We start from the raw sequence: 7,649 nt of genomic DNA on the forward strand, positions 1-7,649 counted from the left end.
AGGTGTCATCAGAGAGCACTTAGACAGAAAATAACAGCTCAACTTCAGCAGCTCATAAGTACTGAAAGGATTAAGATTTTTTTAATAGAAGTAATTTACAAATCTGTTTAACTTTCTGGAGCCAGTTGATATATATATAAAAAAGTTATTTTTCCTGGATAACCCCTTTAAACACCTCCTGATGATAAAGTGGTGGCAAAAGGTAGCAGCATGCCATTACAGTGGTCCCTCAACATACGATGGTAATTCGTTCCAAACGACCCATCGTTTGTCGAATCCATCGTATGTTGAGGGATCTGTGCAATGTAAAGTATAGGAAGTTATACTCACCTGTCCCCGCCGCTCCGGACCGCGTCTTCACCGCTTCCGATGCTGTCCCAGGGGCTCCCGATGCTGTCCCACTGCTCTGGCGTCTTCTTCTGGATCCTCCGGCTTCTTCCGCATCTTCTCCGGTGTCCGGGCCTCGCTTTCTTGTGACGTTATTACGTTGCGGTGCCAGAACGGCGTGTGCAGCGACATAATAACGACGCCGGAAAGCGAGGCCCGGACCCTGGAGAAGATGCAGAAAACGCCGGAGGATCGCGAAGTGGACCCAGAGCAGCGGGGAATGGTAAGTGAACCTGTCCGGGATGCTTAAACTGCTATCCGACAGCAGCTTAAGCATTTTGCGCTGTCGGATGGCAGTTAATGCGATGGCCCCGACATATAAAAGCATCGTATCTCGATGCTGACATCGACATGCAATGGCTTCTGAGAGGCCATCGTATGTCGATTTGATCATATGTCGGGGCCATCGCATGTCGGGGGGTTACTGTAATTTATAGGAATGGAGTACCACTGTACGTTATCCATAGACATGCCAGTCTGTCTGATACTTTTTTTTTTTGCTGTCCTTAAGAAGATAAAATCGGTTCTAACAGAAGATAAACTTTTCCATTGGCCAGTCGAATAATTTATTGGACCACTGTTAGCCTCATTTTTTTTGCTTTTTTTATATGGTTTATAAACAATCAAATGAAAATTTTTCATTGACAAGTACCTTTAATGCTTTTTAGACAAGTGACGATCGTGCAGTACTACGCATTGTGTGTCATTTGTTTAAATCACATGCATTTCAAATTTGGTGCCTAAATCCATAAATGGGGCATCATTCTTTCTCCTCCCTGATGCTCTGTGCTGTATGTTTCTATGCAATATTGGACAGAGCTTTCCACCCTGTCTCCCAAGGACCTAACTCCAGTGCAAGACTCAGGGCTAGTGTCAAATCACATTACATTGGGTCTCGTGCTGGAGACAGATGCTATGAAGACAGAAGGGAAAGCTTTGTCTCCTATTGCATAGGGTGAAAGAAGCCCAGTTCAGGATTTAGGTGCTGAGCTTGAAATGCGTGTCATTTTTTTTAAATGACTATCGTGCACAGTGCTAAAATTAGAGGTACCTTTTAAGGATAAAGCAAGTTTTCTGTGAAGATGATATATTCATATTCACAAATATTTGCCACTTTTTAAAGGGATATTCCAATTTTTACCATGTCTCAGCAAAACCTGGAAAAAAGGAAAGAAAAAGTGATACTTGCTTACCCTAGTCCCCCACAGCTACCATTGTAGCTCCTGTCAGTCCTCCACTGTTGATCTCTTCTCTCTTCTTCCTACTGATCAGCCCGCTCAGCCAATTATTGACCCTCTTGGCCAGTGACTGGCTGATCGGGCAGGTCATGCCCTGACATCTTGTCTCAGAAACAGGAAGAAGAGATAAGCAGCAGTGGACTGAAAACAGCTACAACTGGATAGGTAAGTATCTTTTTTTTTTTCTTAAATTTTCCAGCCCCCCAACAATGTGAAAATTATGGAATACCCCTTGAAGACACGGCTCCTTTTCTCTAAATCCTTATCTAAACAAAACTATCTACTAAGTAGCAAAAGCCGTAATAAATCTGGTGCAAGATATCAGTCTTTTGGTGCAAAGTTGAGACAACATTCTGTTGTATTTAGCTTACTAAATTTCATCATTGTTTATCTATGGCCAGATTGTGTCTTTATCCACCCTTAGTGTGAGAAAGTGTAAGCGCCCTCTCATACCCAGTTTAAAAAGCTCTGGTTCACATCTGACATGGCAGTTTCACTTTGATTAGAAGCGAACACTTGTTGCCTTTTCAGACTGACTGATATTATGTTTCATTATTTTATCATTTGTGTAATGTACATGACAGTTGTAGCAAATATAAATCTGATACAATACAACACTGTGTTCAAAAAGTACATGACTCTGCATAGTTTCCTTATATTATATTTCAAATGGAGAATCATAAAAAATATGTTTACCTTACAGTGACCTTTATCACATTTCTCCTCCTCTCTCTCCCCTCTATCTCTTGCTGCCCCGATGCTGTTTTGTACTTCTATTAGCAGTTTTATCATTCGGAAAAATGTTTAACATACATTTCTTTTAAGTCAGTCTGTAAGATATGCCTCTAAGAGGGATCAATATAATCAGATACATTGCTGTAAAGAGATATGTATTTATTTTTTTCATGCCACCATATCAGTTTTACAGAAAATAAAGCTATATTGTCACCAAGGTAAAGGATAATCGTACAGTAGTTTATTATGATTAGTCCTTAAAGAGGACCTGTGGCCCAACCCCACCAAAAATGAGATTGCATTATGACTAATTAACTCAGGATCCCCTGATCACACACCTTTTTACAGTTTCTTGATACACCCTCCTATTCCTGAGCTATGAGGGTTTATAATTTAGGTGATGGCCGGGGTTATACAGTCCAAGAGGGAATGCTGACCACTGAGAGCTGTGTATGCCTAATACACACCTCCTGATTGTATAATCCCACCCATTGCCTCACTCAAGGGATATCTCAGGAACAGAAGGGCATATCAAGAAACTGTAAAAAGGTGTGTGATCAGGGCCACCTGAACTATTAAATAATAATGAAATCTCCTTTTTTTGGGTTGGCCACAGGTCCTCTTTAAATTGGATGATATAGTGCACATAGGAATAGATGTAGACATTTCATTTGTCTTCTGTATGAGAAGGTTAGATCTTCTTATGAAATAATCATGACGTTTATAAAGTATTGACTTTCTGGTAAACTGCATTAAACTTTAGAAAAAGAAGAAAACATTAAATGGATAAAATGTCCACTTGTTTCATGTTTTTCCAGATTCTGTTCACCCATTTCATAGTTATGTGTGTTTGGGAAAACGGTATGACAACCAATATGGCAAATTTTGCTACTAGGGTAGAAAATTGACTTCAGTTTATCAGAATAGGAACAACTTTTCTATGGTGATTCTCTGTTCTGACCGGAGACCCACCTCTATGACACGATAGATAGAGATAGTCTACAGGAGACAACCCCTTTAAATAATCCTGAAATGTGATTGTATAGATAGTAAGGATGACAAATCCTATGCAATTACAATGGTGGCCATATTGGCTGTCTTTCAACTTCCCTAAAAACTTATATGACTAAAATCTGTAGAAAAGACTAAATAGGTGTTCTGACAGAATTGGAGTATATTATAACTCTAGAATATGCCATCATTTTATGATCAGTGGGAATCCAAACAATAAAGGGGACACTTTCAGTTCGCTATACATCACCTGTCCTCATAAAGTTCTGTGAACAAATCTCATCATAATCGTATCTAAGTTAATAGGACTGTGTTGCAGTACCTGCATAACACTAGATTAGGAAAGACATGGCTTAAAGAAATAAATCTAAATCATCCCAAACGCTTACGCTAATGTTGTAGCCACTTCATGTCAATGATCATTGTAATTCCCAGAAGTGAAACCCCCATGAATCATGAAGTTATACCATATGTCATAACTTTTTTTGTTTGTTAGAATACCCCTTTACTGCATTGTTTTAATAGAATAAGGCTCTATATAGTTTTACGACACACCTGGAATATATGTATAGTTTATGTGGGTACCAGCTGCAAAAAATATACATTCCTAAACTAAAAATGCATGGGTGATTAAAGCTCTAAATAAAGCTCTGCGAGCTTATTTAAGTAAACAGGTAACTCTCTTACAATAGGAACTATAGCACGAAAACAGGAGTTTAAGACATAAAATTGTAATTTGTTGTGCCTGCCAAACTTAACTGATGGCATATGTGTATGTGTAGTAAATCAGCAAGACATGAGCACGGTATCCTATTCATAAAATATGAGATTATTTATCAACACTCTGCTCTTACTGAAGGGATTCGTACTATTGGCTGTAAGACATATTGAGCCCACTGGAGTGTATTAATTCAACAGACACGGTGCTCATAGCCTGGAAAGTGCTCTGGGCAATTTCATTTGCAGCTTAAAGATAATGGGGGGCTATGATTCAGAAATGGTGGTCTCCTCACCACAGGATGCTTAACCAGGGCAAGGATTCCCATCCTAGTACCTAATGATAGAAGCATGGCTAGAAAACAATATATCCTTTGCCAACGTTGTAAATCAGTCAAAGATGATACACACACGAAGCTGCAAACTGAATAGTTAAGTAGACGATACATATCCTATTTACGGTAATTCTTTTACATAGGGCTCTTTTCTTTTTATATGTTTTGCAGGGTTATTTTGAGTTTCATGAATGCGGAGTGCTCATGAATTGCTATAGGGCTGTATCTGTCATAACCATCCGTCACTGATGTTTGTAAGATCTGGCATTTCAGTTTTAGTGGCAGGAAAGGTTGTTAATATGTAGGGCAGTAATAATGTTTTCATGTTGTATTACAATACGTTATTATGCTATGCATTTAATTACAGTTACCAATACATAAAAGATCATTCATAAAGGATGATCATTTAAATGGTTGTATATGCTTCCCCCAAGTCACTACATTGGCATCTTTGTATACTGTCTTGTGTACAGTGGTCATATGAAATTGTCATATTACAATCTAGCACTGTATTTATATAGCACCAGATCTGTTACCTGATAAGGATTAAGGTTCATTGTTTATAACTAACACCATGGCCAATGGAAATGTGTTGATCGGTGGTAACAAATTTGGGTCTGACTAAATGAGTTACTGGACGAGAAATGTATATACAATAATGTACATAAACAATAGTTGCAAAAGAAAGACAAGCTGTTTTCCATTATTCCCATCATTGTAGATGTCATGTAATGTATTGTAAAGAAGAACATACAACGGTATCCTGCACTCACCGCATAAGCAAACGACTCGAAGCACCTCTGTGGGATAATCGGTGGACCTGGCTTGTTGGAATGCTTGGGGCGCTTCAGCGCCCCAAGCATTCCAACATGCCAGGTCCGCCAGTTATTCCACAGAGTAGCTTTGAGTCGTTTTCTTATGCTGTAATGGCAGGATACCTTTGTATGTTCTTCTTTACTTTTGATTGATGGTTGCCCTTGGTTACTCCTAGCACCACCGGACTCATTTATGGACAGCACCCGCTTAACTGCCCTTGGTTACTCCTAGCACCACCGGACTCATTTATGGACAGCACCCGCTACACTCCCCCTATTAGACTGCTCAGATATAGTGGCCCGGTTTTGAGATGCAGTGGTGCCACCTATTTCTTCTTCTGGGACAATCGTGTAATGTATATTTGTGCGACAACCACCATCCTGATAAAAAATGTCATTTGGATGGATTATTTTCAATGGATTTGTTGCAAATTGACTTATTAATTGCCAGCTTAAAGACCAACACCATTGTGCAGCGTGGTCATTATAACGTGAATTTCTTTTTTGGGAGTTAAGATTCATGTTTTGGCCCAGATGTTTGGTGTTGAGGACAAGTTAACATGGGGTGGTGTTATCCAGCATACTTGCCTTTGAAGGGATGATTTCATGTGTGATTTTTTTCCCGGTGGCCTTCTAAATCTCAAAATGTGTTTCCAGTGGGTGTTCACTTTGAAACAGCTACTACACATCATTTTCCCTCACAGTACCTGTCATTTGTCTCCCTGCTTGCTTACTACCCTCTCTGCTCAGATTGTTAATGCAGTGTGAACCTATACTGATGTATGGTCTCTGTGCTTTTCTTTATATTCAAATAATATAAGCAAATGTCATGTCTTATTACAGTGTAGGGATCGACCGATTATCGTTTTGGCTGATATTATCGGCCGATAATCACGATTTTGGACATTATCGGTATCGGCAATTACCTTGCCGATATGCCGATAATGCCCCACCCCCTGGCCAGAGACGACCGTCGCCGCCGCTGCCCCATTTCCTCCCCCCATCCTCTGCCCACATTCTGCTGCCGCTGCCCCATTACCTCCCCCCCATCCTCTGGCCACATGCCACTGCCCCATCGCCTCCCCCCCATCCTCTGCCCACATACCGCCGCCGCCCCCCCATCGCCTCCCCCCATCCCCGGTGTTATAATTACCTGTCCCCGGGTTCCGCGATCCTTCTGCGCTGTTGCTGTGCGCTGTGCAATGACGAGTGACGTCCCCAAGGCGACGTCACCGTCAGTGCGCACAGTGACAGCGCAGGACGCCGACAGAGCCAGAAGGATCGCAGACCCCAGGAACAGGTAATTATAACACCGGGGATGGGGGGAGGCAATGGGGCAGCGGCGGTATGTGGGCAGAGGATGGGGGGGGCGGCGGCGATGGGGCAACTGTGATGGTTAGACTGTGGCCCGGCAAAAGCCGCTGCAGTTCATTGATTTAAAACGCCCGCTTTAAATCATTGATCTGCAACGGCTTCTGTCCCGCCGGGGGGTTGTTGAAATAGCCGATAACTTATACCGGAATATCGGTATAAGTTATCGGCTATCGACCTGAAAGGTGACAGATTACCGGTATCGGCACTAAAAAATCGATATCGGTCAATCCCTATTACAGTGCTGCATGATATTCATTACTGCATATCACTGCAGCATTTATCAATTTACTGATTTAGTAAGAACTTAAAGGGGTTATCCAGGAAAAAACTTTTTTTTTATATATCAACTGGCTACAGAAAGTTAAACAAATTTGTAAATTATTTCTTTGAAAAATCTTAATCCTTTCAGTACTTATGAGATGCTAAGTTGAAGTTGAGTTGTTCTTTTCGCTCTAAGTGCTAAGTGTCTTTCCTGTATCAGGAAGGCTAGGTTCACACTGTGGAATTTCTGGGCAGAATTTCTGCCAGAGACTAAGCTGGCGGTACTAGGACCCCGCGGAATGGATTGCCGTCCCCATAGATGTCAATGCACTTCTGAGCAGATCTCCCAAAAGATCTACCCAGAAATGCATTGCCATCTATGGGGAGGGCAATACAATCTGTGCGGTCCTAGTGCCGCCGGCTAAATCTCCTGCAGAAATTCTGCCCAGAGATTCCGTAGTGTGAACCTAGCCGAACTGTCCAGAGTAAAAGCAAATCCCCATAGCAAACCTCTTCTACTCTGTGCAGTTCCGAGACAAGCAGAGATGTCTATAAAGACAATAAAGAACAACCAAACTTCAACAGCTGTTAATTATTGGAAGGATTAAGATTTTTTTTATATTATTTACTAATCTTTTACTTTCCTATCATTTATATATATATATATATATATATATATAATTATATAAGTTTTTTCCTGAATACCTCTATTTCACTTTTACCTTTTTTTTTTTTTTTTCTTTTTTTTTTTTTTTCTATACCTTTTTCTTTTTTCT

General features: G+C 40.7%; 1 protein-coding gene across 4 annotated transcripts in view; it reads left to right on the forward strand.

The window, feature by feature from the left end:
* SOBP (sine oculis binding protein homolog) overlaps positions 1-7,649 on the forward strand; it is a 229,021-nt gene that overhangs the window by 7,069 nt on the left and 214,303 nt on the right. The gene's annotated exons all lie outside the window — the stretch shown is intronic.

Source organism: Hyla sarda, chromosome 3 (assembly GCF_029499605.1).
Source record: "Hyla sarda isolate aHylSar1 chromosome 3, aHylSar1.hap1, whole genome shotgun sequence".
NCBI lineage: Eukaryota > Metazoa > Chordata > Amphibia > Anura > Hylidae > Hyla > Hyla sarda.